Source organism: Dromiciops gliroides, chromosome 2 (assembly GCF_019393635.1).
Source record: "Dromiciops gliroides isolate mDroGli1 chromosome 2, mDroGli1.pri, whole genome shotgun sequence".
In the NCBI taxonomy this organism is placed as follows: domain Eukaryota; kingdom Metazoa; phylum Chordata; class Mammalia; order Microbiotheria; family Microbiotheriidae; genus Dromiciops; species Dromiciops gliroides.
In genome coordinates, this window is record NC_057862.1 from 243,793,212 (window position 1) to 243,809,119 (window position 15,908).

The 15,908-nt window shown below is 37.8% G+C and overlaps 1 protein-coding gene across 6 annotated transcripts in view; it reads left to right on the forward strand.

Annotated features, from left to right (window-relative positions):
* The window catches only part of FBXO34 (F-box protein 34), a 55,592-nt gene that overhangs the window by 27,423 nt on the left and 12,261 nt on the right, over window positions 1–15,908 (forward strand). For 2 of the 6 annotated variants that reach the window (XM_043986329.1, XM_043986332.1), the window contains exons 2-3: window positions 5,872–5,987; window positions 10,727–10,778. The exons of 2 other annotated variants lie outside the window; for them this stretch is intronic. The gene's annotated coding sequence lies outside the window, so the exon portion shown is untranslated. The remainder of the gene's footprint in view (window positions 1–5,871; window positions 5,988–10,726; window positions 10,779–15,908) is intronic. 2 more of the 6 variants (XM_043986331.1, XM_043986333.1) reach the window with 2 other exon arrangements.

A 15,908-nucleotide genomic window follows, 5' to 3' on the forward strand; every position in this document is an offset into this window, starting at 1 on the left:
AGCTAATAAGTCTTTCAAAGCTGATCATCACATAATGTTGCTGTTACTGTGTACAATGTTCTTCTGGTTCTGCTCACTTCATTCAGCGTCAGTTCTTGTAAATCCAGGTTTTTCTGAAATCCACCTGCTCATTATTTCTTATAGCACAGTAGTATTCCTTAACATTTATATACTTACAGCTTTTTCAGCTATTCCTCAATTGATGGGCATTCATTCTCTCAATTTCCAATTCTTTGCCACTACAAAAAGAACTGCTATAAATATTTTTTTTACGTGTGGGTCCTTTTCCCTTTCTTATGATCTCTTTGGAATACAGACCTCTAGTAGTAGCATTGCTAGGTCAAAGGGTATACTCAGTTTGATTGCCCTTTGGGCATAGTTCCAATTTGCTCTCCTGAATGTTAGGTCAGTTCACAACTCCATCAACAATGACCAATGCACCTTTTAAAAAATATTTTTTTTACTTTGAGTTGAAAAGCTGTCAACTAATGCCAACATTTCTGCATACAGAGAAGATTTGAAAGAGGATTACAAATGAAACTATGAACCTATCATGTATATATAGCTCTGTGTGTGTGTGTGACACACACACACACACAACTTATTTTTAGGGGCAGCTAGGTGGCACAGTGGATAAAGCACTGGCCATGGATTCAGGAGGACCTGAGTTCAAATCCAGCCTCAGACACTTGACACTTAATAGTTGTGTGACCCTAGGCAAGTCACTTAATCATCATTGCCCTGCAACAAAAGGGCAAAAACCTGTTACTTTTAATATAGCCATACCAAATACTCTCCTGTCTCCTTCTGAACTTTTGTTTGAGTATTTTTTTTTTGATAGAGCATCCTTTTTGGGGGGACAGGGCAATGAGGGTTAGGTGACTTCCCCAGGGTCACACAACTAGTAAGCGTCATGTGTCAGGCTGGATTTGAGCTCAGGTCCTCCTGAATCCAGGGCCAGTGTTTTATCCACTGAGCCACCTAGCTGCCCTGGGTATTTTTTTTTTTTAATGTTTCAGTGATGTGCTTTTCTTTTTCATCTTTACCCCTGTTGAAAAATGTACATCCCATTCTAATAGTTCATCATCTCTACTCCAAGAGATAGGAATCGTGTTTGATCATCAATCCCTCCAACTATTGTCATTTTCTTTTTTTGTCATCTTTTCTAATCTGGTGGGGGTGAACTATCCACCTGAGAGTTGTTTTAATTTGCATTTATCTTGCTAAGGACATGGAACATTTTTATTTTATTTTTTTTTAATTATAAAAATTTTTTATTATTTTCCAGTTACATCTAGAGATAGTTTTCAACATTTGTTTTTATAAGATTTCTAGTTTCAAATTTTTCTCCTTCCTGCCCCCCTCTCCAAGACAACAAGTAATCTGATATAGGTTATATATGTATAATAACATTAAACATATTTCTGCATTAGTCATATTATAAGAGAAGAATCAGAGCAAAAAGCAAAAACCTCAAAAAAGAAAAACAGTACCAAAAACAAAAGTAATAGTATGGTTCAATCTGCATCCATATTCCACAGTTCTTTTTTTTCTGGATTTGGAGAGCCTTTTCCATGATGAGTCCTTTGGAACTATCTGGTACCATTGTATTGCTGAGAAGAATCAAGTCTATCACAGTTGATCAACACACAATGTTGTTGATACTGTGTAATAATGTTCTCCTGGTTCTACTCGTCTTGCTCATCATCAGTGGAACATATTTTTCATATTATTATTGATTTCTTCCCTTGAAAGCTGCAAATTCATATCCTTTGATCAGTTACCTATTGGAAAAAGGCTCTTGTACTTAAGTAAATTTATACTTGTATCATTTTCCTATATAGCTTAGATATCAGAACTTTATCAAAGAAATTTGCTGCAAAGATGTCCCCCCAGTTAATTGTGTCCCTTTTAATTCTAGCTTCATTGTCCTCACTTGTGAAAAAGCCTTTCTATTTTGTCAAAATAAAGCTATTTATCTGTTGAGATCCTTTCCCTTACTTATTTAATTCTTCACCTATCCATAGTTGTAAAAACTATCTCCTTTCCTACTCCTAACTTTTTTTTTCTTTTTTTGCAAGGGCATTGAGGGTTAAGTGACTTGCTCAGGGTCACACAACTAGTAAGGGTCAAGTGTCTGAAGTCGAATTTGAACTCAGGTCCTCCTGAATCCAGGGCCAGTGCTCTATCTACTATGCTACCTAGCCGCCCCCCTACTCCTAACTTTTAATATCTAGGTCTTATATCTATTTTTTTTACTTACTGTGGTATGTGGTGTGTGGTATATGGTATGTGATGTTAGTGTAAGCTTATTTTCTGCTAGACTGCTTTGAATTTTCCTAGGAGTTCTTGTTGAATCTTTAACCTAGTAGTTGGTGTCCTTGGATTTTTTTGAATGCTGTATTATTATTATGTTCAATTGCTTCTATACCCAGTTTGTTCCGCTGATCAACGTTTCTATTTTTGAACCAGTCTCAAATTGTTTAGATGACTACTGCTTTGTAGAATAATTTTACATTTGGTGCTGCTAGGACTTCTTCACACTTTCTTTAATTGTTTTCCTTGGCTTCTTGACTTTTTGTTTTCAAATGAAATTGGTTATTTTTCTGGTTATTTATATCTCCTACTTTAATTGAAGTTGTTATTGGTTTCTGTTAATTTTTCAGTCAGATTTTTTTTGTTTCTCTAAGTATGAATAAACTAATATTTATATTTTTGGAAGATGGTGTATGATTATGAAATTGTCTCAAAATAGTGAAAGGTAGAGAGGAGCTGAAAGTAAGGCTACAATATGTGTTTTTAATATTTTTTGTTTCATGGACCTTTTTGAAATTTGGGTAAAGCCTATGGTCCCCTTCTCAGAATGAGAGTAAATACATAAGATTGCAAAGGAAGTCAATTATATTGAAATAAAGATTCTGCCCCCGCCCCATTCCAAGTTCATGAGACCCCCTGAAATTTATCCATGGACTCCTTGACTCTAGGTTAAGAATCCTTGGTCACACCCTTGGTGAAGTAGTGACTTTTAATACTCCCAAGAGTATTATAGAAGAAACCGGACAGGCTGCAAACAAGGAGAAAATGTTTTTAGTGTTTTTATAAGTGGGTGTTTGGTGGGGTCAATTGGCTTATGCAAAAAAAAAAAAAAAAAAAGGAACAGACCTGAAAAGACCTTCAGTGGCTACATCAAGGGTAACTTTTAGTCAAAGGGTAGAAGGAGACAGTCTCTTAAACGAAATCTTTTCTCACCAGAGAAACAGAATAAATGAACAGCTACTGAGTCTCAGGACTTCTATTGACCCCTCTGTTAAGCATCCTTCTGAGGCTTATTCAAAATGAATGTTGCCTGGAGTTTTCTCATCTTAGATGGGTACATTTGAAAAGGGCTACAACTTCCACTGGTGCTCCTGAATATAAAATGGTGTAAAACTTAGTATTTGTTGGGATAAAAAGAAGAAATATAACATAGCCCTTCAACATGTCTTTTGGTGGGGAGAGTGACCGGGTCATCATTATGACTATTAGCTACTGTGTTGTACAGAAATAGCTTCAGGACTTAATGAATTTTTGTAGAACTTTAAACTATGAAAGGGACGATTTTCTTTTTATCCTCAGAATCTAGCACAGGAGTTGCTTAACAAATTTTTTGTTGAAATGAAACCAATAATAAGCCCCTTCACGGAGTCTTCCTTAACCTTGGTGCCAGTTTATTTGCTGTTGATCATTACTTATGTAAATCACCATTCTTTAGTAAATGGAAGTTTGAATTACAAGGAGTAACAGTACAAAGGACCACTAACCCTAACCCTTCTCATTTAGGAGTCAGTTTCTTTTTTTTTTTCTTCTTTTTGGTGAGGCAATTGGGGTTAAGTGACTTGCCCAGGGTCACACAGCCAGTAAGTGCCAAGTGTCTGAGGCTGGATTTGAACTCGGGTCCTCCTGAATCCAGGGCTGGTGCTCTATCCACTGCTCCATCTAGCTGCCCCAGGAGTCAGTTTCATATGACCATTGAGCTAAGAATGACTTTTACATTTTAAATTGAAGTTTTATTATATTTAATAGCTTGTAGAAAAACAGCCACAAGGTTGCATTTTGACCTCTGGCAATAAGTAGTTTGCTGACACCTACTCTAGATGAATTTTATTATTATTTTTTAAGATTTGTAAATCCTTAATCCATAATCCTTTGGTAGTTTGGTATGGAGCCAAATATGTAAAGTAGTTTAGGTAGTATTGTTGATTTTGTCATATTGATATGGCCCATTCTCTTTTCAGTCATGTATAACTCTTCATGACCCTGTTTGGGGGAGATTTTTCTTGGCAAAGATCCTGGAGTGGTTTGCTATTTCCTTCTCCAGTTCATTTTACAGATGAGGAAACTGAAGCAAACAGGGTTAAGGGACACACAGCTAGTGTCTGAGACCAGATTTGAACTCAGGAAGATGATTCTTGAGTCCAGGTCTGGTGAGCTATTCACTGTACCACTTAGTTACTACCCATTGACATGACATACTTATTTACAACTAATATTTATCAGTTATTTACGTCTGTTCTTATTAGAGTGCTTTTTAGTTGTGTTTGTATAGTTTGTATGTGTGTCTTGGTAGAGAAACTTCCAGAAATTGTATATATTTTCTCTTTTCTACTGGGTTTTGTTAGTAATGCTAGTTAGTTGTGGATTCATTAATTTCCTGAAACTTTGAAGTTATTGTTTCTTTTAGTGTTTTAGTTGATGGGGGTTTTCTGTATAGGCAATTGTCTTTTGCAAAAGCTAAGTTTTATTTCCTCTTATGCTTTTATCCTTGATTTCTTTTTCTTTCTTGTTTTACCCCTCTTCCCCTCCCCCCATCTTACTTGGGGGGGGCAATGAGGGTTAAGTGACTTGCCCAGGGTCACACAGCTAGTAAGTGTCAAGTTTCTGGGGCTGGATTTGAACTCAGGTCCTCCTGAATCCAGGGCTGGTGCTTTATCCACTGCACCACCTAGCTGCCCCCTCATCTGACTTTTGCAAAGGTTCCTAGTCTTCTTCCATTTCACATAATGTCAGCTCTTGGTTTTATATTAAGTACTACTTACTATATTAAGAGAAGGACCAATTATAGCTCTGTTTTTTAGATATTGGATTTTGTCAGAAGCTTCTTTAGCATATATTGATGTAATTATGCCTTTATTAAACAGGATTCTATTAATAAACATGTAATTTTCTTTCATGAGTCAACTCTGTTTTCCTAGCATAACTCTAATATAGGCATAGTGTATAATCTTTTTAATATGTGGTTGTACTGTATTCTCTTGGCTAATGTTTAATTAAATTTTTTTTTTTGCATTTCTCTTCGTTGGGATATTGGTTTATAGTTTTCTTTAGCTGTGTTCTCTCTCCCCTGGTTTAGCTATCAAGACTGTATTTATACCATAAAAAATTTGGAAGGGTCTGTTCCCCCCCTATTTTTGTGTTTTGTGTAATATTGAAATTCAAACACTGAATTGATGTTATTTCGTTTATAAACCCATCTGGATTAGGATTTTTCTTTGAGAGTTCATTTATAGCTTGTTAACAGTAATTCACTTTATTTTAGGAACATTAAAATGTAACTTATTTGTTCATTTGTTTTTTATCACTCATACATTTGGTACTAAATATGAAAGAATGGCTTACCCAAACAATAATTTAAAAGTTTAATTATTTACTGAAATGTTATTTATTAGATTGAAGAAGATTAGTCTCAAACACCTGCTTGGGGAAAAAAGTAAAGGAAAAATATACTGCTCAGATTGGGGTGTATAGCTTTATGAGTAGTGCCTTAAGTTTTTATAGATATGAACATATCTTGCAGAGTAGTGCTTAATAAATGCGGTTTGTTTGTTTTTACAGATACTTCACATGGACAAAATTGAAAAGAGAAAAAGTTAAGCTGTATTTCATTTGGGCAATTGTATGGTACTTTCATTGAACCCAAGCTGCATGCTGCCCCATCTGATATTCTCCAGGTGAATCATGACATTTCTGCCGTCCCTAGCATCCTTCCCTTCACATGATAACCACTGTACTTACAGCCCTTTCACCTTTCCTCTCAGTTATTGTAGTAGTCTTATTAATCTTCATTTTTTAATCCACACAGGTGTCATGTTACTATTTTTAAGATACAAGTCTTATCATGTCACTCCCCTGCTCAAGAGTATTCAATTTTAGTTTTTAGGATAAAATGTAAGCTTCTCATTCTTATATTTAAAGTCCTCTTTAGGGGACAGCTAGGTGGTGCAGTGGATAAAGCATTGGCTCTGGATTCAGGAGGACCTGAGTTCAAATCCAGCCTCAGACACTTGACACTTAGTAGCTGTGTGACCCTGGGCAAGTCACTTAACCCCAACTGCCTCATCAAAAACAAACAAAAAAGAATAGAAGAGATCTGGGTATATTTGTAGGCAACTGAAAAGGATCCTGCAACTAGAGAGAGAGAGAGATTGAAGTTTAAGGAAGAGAGAGAATGCTGGGATGAGCAGGTTCTAAGAATAGACTGGAAGGAAAAAAAGCATCAGGAACATAGTTAGGGGGACTTGCCTGGGCAAAAAAGGGGGGGGGTAGTCTACCTTTTTTTTTTTTTTTTTTGGAGGCAATTGAGGTTAAGTAACTTGCCCAGGGTCACACAGCTAATAAGTGTCAAGTGTCTGAGGCTGGATTTGAACTCAGGTGCTCCTGAATCCAGGGCTGGTGCTAGGGGAGTCTACTTTTTATCAGAGAACAAAGGGGGGGAAATGGGTGATGATATAGACATATAGAATAAGAGATTAGATGAAGTTATAGTTGAATGGTCTCTATTTTCTTGGCGAGGAAGGTAATCAAAACCACTGCTACTAATATTGGTTGCAGGGTGGATGGTGGTTTTGGAGAATGAAGGATGGAGACTAATTTAGGAGGCAGTTGGAACAGTCCATTCAAGAGGTGATAAGAGCTTGACTTGGTGGTGGCTATAAGAGGGGAAAGATTTAATAGATGTTATGGAGGTAGAATTGATAGGACTTGGCAGCTAATTAGATTTGTGGGATGAGAAAGAGGAATTGAAGACAACTATGAAGTTGTGAATCTGGGTGATGAAGAACATGAACCAAAATGAAGTTAGGAAAGGAGGGCATTTGTGCTTTTCAATAAACATATAATCACTTGAGTAGTGTGGTAAGTTTTGTTTTTTTGTTTTTTTAGTTTTCCATCCATGACTTTATTTTTTAATTTAATATTCTTGTTTAGGTGTGGGATGGTATTTTCAGACTGAAATTTTTGTGAGTAAAAACATAGAATGGGGAAATTGGACTCTGTGAAGAGTGAAGTTGGGAGGGGGTGACCAGACCAATTTATTGGAAATTAATTGAATGGTGAGATTTTTTTTTTTTTTTACTATTTCAGATTAATGCCATAGGTCTGTTTTCCTTTGATGTTCTCCATGGTTTTGCTGTGACTTGTTTGTCTGACTTCACTAAGTATTAAACCAGTACTTAATCTTGACCTGAGCTTCTTCTGTTGTTGGTGGTACCTTGAAGGAATTTAGTACCCGTGAAACTGACTTTTTTCTATTATAGTCAGTAACTACTACATTAAAATTTATTAAAAATTACCTAGCTAGTATTATTTAATTTTATGAAATCTGTTTAAAATTTTTTTTTAAAAACCCAATTTGCCTTTTTGAGTTTAGTAACCTCATTATGGTAGTTAGCATTGGGTTTATTTACATTGTTCAGTCATTTCAGTAATATCTTACTCTTGGTGACCCCATTTTGGGGGAAGTTTTCTTGGCAGAGATACAGAAGTGATTTGCCATTTCCTTCTCCAATTCATTTTACAGATGAGGAAACTGAGGCAAACATGGTTAAAAACTTGCCCAGGGTCTCACAACCAGTGTCTGAGCCCAGATTTGAACTTAGGAAGATTAAGTCTACCTGTCTCCAGGCCTGCTACTCTATCCACTGTGTCACCTAAGCTATCCCTGGGTTTACTTACATTACATGTTTTCTTTAATGACAGTTTTCAGATTTCACTTTTCTGCCTAATGGGAATATCTGAGGCAATTTCAGTACTAGAAAAAAATATTCCTTTGTTAAATAACAAACCAGCTTGGTTTCACTACATAGGAAAGTAACCGTAGATAAGTGTGTTCAGGAGCAAAAGGCTTTTTGCACTGAGAGTAAAAGCTGTATATGAAGCAACTGATAAAGTTTCTAAAGTGTATTCGCACCTTGCATTGAGATTATTGAATCATTTAGCCCTGGCTTATCTGTGGATATGAAGGCTCTTGTTCAGTGTTGATTGGCTGGAGCTGTTTCTTTTAAGGCCTTTGATAACTCCATATCAGGAAGCACCTTTTGTGAAATGTTAATTATTTCTTATATTTTTGGTGGAGTGAGGAAGAGGCCAGGGTTTGAATGATAGGAACCTGTTGTGAAAAGGCCCAGATAATCTTTGTGGAAATTCCATCCCAAAAGGAGCTAAGCTTTAATTACTAAGCCAAGCCATTTCAGTGGATTGAGCCTCAACTTGGAATGATGAGTTGTCCTTTTTCCTCAATTCATGAATTTCAGTGACATTGCTTTGTTGTGGCCCTAGACTCTCCGGTGTGCAGCAGGAAAATAATTGAACTATGGTCATTGCTATTTACTAAGTTATCCTTTTCGTTTTATTTTATATCCTGTATGAATATGATCTTGCACAGTTATTTTTGATGTGGTTTCATTGATTTTTTGTTTTGTTTTGCAGGCAATGGGGGTTAAGTGACTTGCCCAGGGTCACACAGCTAGTGTGTGCTTTAACCACTGCACCATCCAGCTGCCCCTTCATTGATTTTTATTCAACAGTCATTTATTAAGTATGGACACTATGGTCATTATGCATTGGTAGTACAAAAGATAAAAATAAAACAGTTCTTCCCCCTAAAGAGAGTTACTTTTCTAATGAGGAGAATAGAAACGTAACTATATAAAATGTAAAAATTAAACAGAATAATTTAGAGCATATGGGGAAGAGGACACCAACAATTGGAGGGATTAGGATAAGTTTCCTATAGAATGCAGAATTTGGGAATCAAAATAGCCTTTCTCTAAGAAGTGACACTTGAGCTGACCTCTTGGAAGCTAGGGATTCTCTGAAGTGGAGGGAAGAAGGGAATACATTCCTAGCCTAGAGGAGACTTGGGTGGGAGATGGAATTTCATTAATGGGAACAGCAAGTGGGCCAGTTTAACTGGACCATCAAGTATACCATATGAGTAAAGATATGAGGGATATAGTGGAGGTAGAATGGACACGACTTCTTTCTGTTCACACAGACACCAAACTAGTTCAGATCCTCATTCCTTTTACCTGGACTGTTTCAGTAGTTTCCTTACTTTCCTCTCCAAACCATCTTTTATTTAGCTGCCAAATTTGATATTCCAGGTCTGCCATGTGACCCCTCTGCTCAAGAAGCTTCAATGACTACCTCTTGCTTCAAGGATTAAATGTAATCTGGTATTTAAAGATCTTCATAACATGTGCAAAATCTATCTTTACAGCCTCGTTATACATTACTGCCCTTCCTCTACTCTGTTGTTCAGCCAAACTGGTATTGTTATGTATCACACAGCAGAATGTCCCATGGAACTCCCATCTACATACTTTTTAGTGGCTTTCCCCTATGCCTCTTAGAATTCTTTGTTTCTTTCCAAATTCTGCTTAAGTGGCACCTATTACATGAAGTCTTTCCTGATCCCCCATACCTGCTAGTGTACCCCCCCATTACCTTGTAATAATGTCGTATATTGGGGCAGCTAGGTGGCACAGTGGTTAAAGCACTAGCCCTGGCTTCAGGAGGACCTGAGTTCAAATCCAGCCTCAGACACTTGACAGTTACTAGCTGTGTGACCCTGGGCAAGTCACTTAATCCTCATTGCCCCACCAAAAAAATAAAAATAATGTTGTATATTTTAAAATATACTTACATGAATGTGTTGTCTCCCCAATAAAATATATGCTTTTTAAAGGCAGGGATAGTTATTGATTTTTTTTGTCTTTGTGTCTCCATATTGTAGGCCTTCAATCAGTGCTTGCTGATTTATAGGTTTATTGAAAGCTCCCTTGCATAATTATGAGAGTTGAACCTGTAGGACCTGATGAGATCATGGAATATGTAGAAGAGAGGTGTAGAACAGAGCTTTGTCATGCTCACACAAAGGGTGCAGGGGTGGGATAGTGATGATTTAGCAAAGGAAACTGAGAAAGACAGTCAGTCACAGGTAGGAAGAGAGAATCAAGAGAGAGAGCAGCAGCATTGCAGTCTTAGGGAGGAAAATGTATCTAGAAAGAGCAGGGCTGAGTTATCAGTCAGTAAGCATTTAATAAGTGTCAGTTGTTGCGGAGGGGTTTAAGAAGGAAGGGGACTGAGAAAATGTCATTGGATCTGACAATTAAAAAAAGATCATTGGTAACCTTTGAGAGAGTGATTTCTGTTGCCTGGGGGTTGAAAGCCAGATTTCACGAAGCGAGTAGGAGGTGAGAAAGTGGAGGCTATTAATATAGACTGCTTTTTCTAAGAGTTTTGCTGTGAAAAGAAATATAGGATGAAAGCTTGAGAGGATGGTAAGATAAAAAGTTCTTGTTTTTTAAGATGGGAGAGGTCATCCATTACATTGCAGGACGGAGGAATATTTGTTTTACATATGAAATCCTAAAGCAAAATTTGTATAATGTTTTCCCTTCCTTTTCAGAAATGGAAGGTTCATAGAATCATAGATTTAAAGCTGGAAGTCCATCTCTCAGGTGAGGAAACTGAGTCCCAAAGAAGTATTAAGTGACTTGCCCAAGATCATGGCAGGGGGTTGTCAGGGGTTGGATTTGAATAAGGTACTGAAGGACTGAAGGTACATGGTGTAGAAAATATAGTTATACATAATGCTGGGCTTGAAGTTTGAAGGTCACAATTTTATTTCAGCTCAGCACTTGTGACTCCTGTAAAACCAAATATACATAGAAAATATACACACATGTATGTATAGTATATACATGTGTGCACACGTGTGCATGTGTAAATAACTGGGAATGAAGGAGGAAGACCATTTCCAGACCTCAAATTAGGCAGTATGTCAGTAATCATCAGAACAATTTGGTATTAGTTTAAAAAATAGAAAAGTAGATCAGTGGAACACACTAGACAGGATGAATCAAAATCTTTTGAATTCAGCAACTAGATGTTAGATAAACCTGAGAATATGTTGAAGAAAAAAATATTAATACCTTACCCTGAATTTTAGGCATGTCTAATCAGGAACAATTTTTACTTAATTCAATATTAACCTAATAGCCAAGCCATTTTTGACTTAAACTGGCATGGTTCTCTCATTTCTTCCCTCTCACCCTACCTAAATACATTTTTCATCCTGACACTATATGAGCTAACATAGGAATCTTGAACAAGGAAAGGATGATAATATGTTAAAATACATTTTGGGTTAATATTTCAGGATTCAGTTCTTTTGTTGATAGTGTGGATAGATTCAGGGATGTGATGGAAGCCAAAAGAGGTCCACTTTGTCCACTTCTCTAATAAAGGCCTTGTGTTGTTTAAAATATAAATGTAGGTCCTAATCTGCCCCCCCCCCCCCCGTTTTGGAGGGGGAAGCTAGCTAAAATCACTGGTAAATTCAGCGAGAGTTTAGTCTTTTAAAGATTTATTAAAATATATATTATAAATTAGTGGAGAGAGAGAGAGAGAGAGAGAGTGAAAGAGAGTGAGAGTGAGAGAGAGATTGAGATTGAGAGATTGAGAACAGATTCCTTATAGCATGGAAATCCTAACTTGGATCTATTTGGTATAGCTAGAGAGAAAGAAACCTTCCTTTCCTAGCAGCCCACATGAAATCCCTCACTGCACCAAAAGTCCTGGATGACCAGGGGGACCCTCCTCTTTCTCCCGTCTGCCGCTACACCGGTTCCTTCACAAAAAAGAGCAAGAGGCAGCACCCTAACCTCCACTTCCTAGTTTCTCTCTCCCTCCCTGAAAGGGGAGGTCCTTCAAGCTGATTGGTTGAGAGTGGTCTCCTGCTGATGTCAGTAGTATACAGGCTCTGAAAACAACTCAGAGCCAGCCAGGTTTGGTCTCCATACAATCACCCTTAAGTAGGTACTTAGTTTCTCAGTCTCACCCAATTCAAACAATACTAAATCAATCCTCAGGTGGGACCCCTTGGTGTCTGCCAAATCCCATTATTTTAGCACAGCCTTTTGTCCTTGACCTTGGCCTTTAAATCAGGAAGAATTACTTTCTTAATATTATTTCCATTTGAACCATTGTTAATATCCTTCCAGAATAAGAGGTACATAGTCTGCATATTAGAAATCACACCAAAAGAAAACATCATCAAGTAACTCGTTTATGGCTGGGATAAAAATTCTTAACCAAATAAGCAATAGAGGAAATCACAAAACAAAATAGATAAATCTTGGTTATACGAGGTTTTAAAATTTTTTTATGAACAAAATCTATGAAGCTAAGAGAAAAAGGAAATGATCAACAAAATCTTTGTACCAGATACTACTGGGTCCAATAGCTAAGATAGGGACTGAACCCAGATAGATATATAAGACCAGTCATTTACCATTGAATAAATAATCAAATGATATGAACAATTCTCAGAAAAGATTATAGAATAATGACTACATTAAAGATTACTTCAAATGACTAAAAATAAGAGAAATACACATCATAATGACTCTTTGAGTCTCAAAGTCTTTGCCACCCTCAGAAGTGGTAGTGACACATAATAGAAAATAGTCAGTGCTGGAGGTGCCTTGGAAAGATAAGCACACTGTTGGTCTGTAAATTGGTCCACATTCTGGAAGGCGATTGAAGTTATGGTTATGGGGAGTTTTGTTTTTGAAGCCACTAAAATATCAATACTCATTGACCTGGAGATCCTACTGGTATGTTCGTGTATGCACATGCTTGCTCGCTCTTGCTTGCTCTCTCTTGCTTGCTCTCTCTCTCTCTCTCTCTCTCTCTCTCTCTCTCACACACACACACACACACACACACACACACACACACACACACACACGTGCACAGCGAAAAGGTTCATATCAGCAAAATAGTCATTTATTGGAAGCAAAGTCAGTGTCCATCATTTGGGAGAGTAAACTATTTATTCATTTGTTCATGAATGATACAAAATATTGATTACTGGTCCATAAGAAATGACAAATATGAAGAATTCAGAGAAGCATGGTTAGACTTACCTAATTTGATTCAGAGTGAAGTAAGCAGAACAAAGAAAACAACATCCTATGATTATAACAGTGTAAAAGGGGGGAAAAAAAGAAAACAAGAAAGCAAAAGTGACCACTGTGTAATTATAGCAATCAAGTTTGACCTCAGAGAAGAGCTGGTAAAATGCAAATGTTTGGGATTAAGGGTTTGGAATGTTGTACATATTGTCAGGTAATGTTGAGGACTTGGTTGTGCTGCTTTGCTTTTTTACTTGCTCAATTTAATCTGTTATCAGGGATAACTCACTGCGTGTAGCAGAGGGAGATAAATATATGGAAATTAAGGTGATATTAAAAAAAGAAATTTAAAAAACAGGTTTTTGAGTTGTACTATAGTATTTAGAAGTAATGAATAAATAGGAAAGTTTTATTCAATTTTGTAGGCTAAAGAGCACTGTTGTTTGATAACTGTTATAGTAGACATTTGAATAACACCTTTTTAATTACAGTAGTCTTAATGATTTTTGAGGATCTTCCAAGTGGTCCATAATCTATTGTCTTAAGGTTTAGAATATGTCTGTACCTTTGTTATTAGAAGGAATTGATAGAAGTTTGGTCAGTTATCAGGACTTAATAGACCTTTGTTCCTGTTCTGATAAATACATTTTCCCCTCCCTAACTGAAAACTGTTGGTGGAGGGGGGGCAGGGGAAGAGACCACAATAATGAACTGTTAACTTCAAATATTTGAGAATTGGATAAACACTAGACCCTGGTCTTGAAATATAGTAGTAGTTTTCTTTCACTTTAGTTTCTGATAAGAAAAAAACAATAGCAAGGTTACTTCTGTATCTCTCTTAACTGCATTAAAAATTTTTTTTTTTTAGTGAGGCAATTGGGGTTAAGTGACTTGCCCAGGGTCACACAGCTAGTAAGTGTTAAGTGTCTGAGGCTGGATTTGAACTCAGGTACTCCTAACTCCAGGGCCGGTGCTCTATCCACTGTGCCACCTAGCTGCCCCTCTAGTGTCTTTTTTTTTTTTTTTTTAGTGTGTGCATTATTTTTTAGCTGCATTGATGGCATAAGGGAGTTTTTTTGCTTGGTGTTTTAATGTTTATTTTTACGATTTTGTTAAATTTCTTCCCATTTCATAGAAAATCTTCCTTGCCTTTTGAATGGGCAACAATTTAGAAAACATATGTTTAGTTGGTTAGCATATGGACATTTGACTGTGTCATGTTAGACTTTGAATTCTTAACTCAGTTTTGAATTTCTCTTATCTGGACTTTTCAAGTTAGGTATTGTAAAAATATTTTAACTAGTTTACTGGCCTAATTTGGGAGGGAGGCAATAATCTGACTGGGGTACTTAATCTGGGACTGTTGATTGTTTGGTTATCTGACTGCTATTATTTTAATATGGGCCATTTATAAAGTTCCACCACACTGCTCCACTCCCAAAATTGATAAGCAAAAGATTAAGAAGCCTCTTAACTAAATAATCAAAGCAGAGTTTATTTATGAGATACAATTTTACATTAAGAATACAGAGAAATTTAAAAAGGGGGGGCAGCTAGATGGCACAGTGGTTAGAGCACCGGCCCTGGATTCGGGAGTACCTGAGTTCAAATCTGGCCTCAGACACTTGACACTTAGCAGCTGTGTGACCCTGGGAAAGTCACTTAACCCCCATTGCCTCCCCCCCCCAAAAAAAAAAAGAATACAGGGAAATAAAATGTACAGCCTGACTGCATTCCAGCACGTCTCTTTCCACCTGCTGCACCTGGAACTTTTTTAGCCTCCTCCTGCATACCAACGGACCTTTTTCTAGCATTCTCCTAGTGTTCCAGCAGCCCCCCTGGCCTCCTTGCTTTCTCCAACTTCACTTTCTCCAACCTGTACCCTGTACTGACCGCTTCTGTGCTCTCCGTTGCCCCCCAGTTTCTCTAACCTCCTGTACCGTCTCCTCCTCTCTTTACGTAGCCACAGTCTCCTTAGTGTCCTTGTAGTCCCTTCCTCTCCATTTCTCTCCAACCTTTTAACCTTCCAGCCTCTCCCTTGCTCCTAGTCCTTCTGCATTCTCCCTTTATATATGTTCCTTCTCACCCCTCAAATCTCGGGCTCTCTGCGCCCCCACACACACCAAGCTAATCCGTCAGCCGCAGTAAGGCTGCAGCTGGGGGGGACGCTCAAGCCTCCCGTGTGTACCACACCCAGGGCTCCTGGGGCCCATGCCCCCTGCTGTGTGCCCAGGGACCTCTGCATGGGCTACGCCAGAGGCTGGCCTGGATGAGCCCGGGATCTCTCGGATAGATCTGCTCAGGGTGGAGGGAGCTGAGGCTTTTCCCCTAGCTCTCTGACCTGGGATCTCAGCCCACAGGACTTTTTGGCTCAGCTGAAGCAGAGTGGGAGGGGCACCAGCCCCTCACACAGAAAAAACCTTGAGGTCCCATGGCTTTTTAATCTCAGCCCAAAGGTAGGGTCCCCAAACCAAAATAAATTTCCACACTATCAGAAATTACTACATCTCAACAGTCAACCAATAAGCATTTGTTAAGCGCCTAACTGGAAAACTTTGCTGAGCTCTGAGAACACAAAGGGGCTTGATCTAAATGGCCTCTGATGGTCCCCAGATTTTTTTATTATATCTTGAAAAGATGGTAGGTGTCAAATGAGTGGGGGTTTTTTTG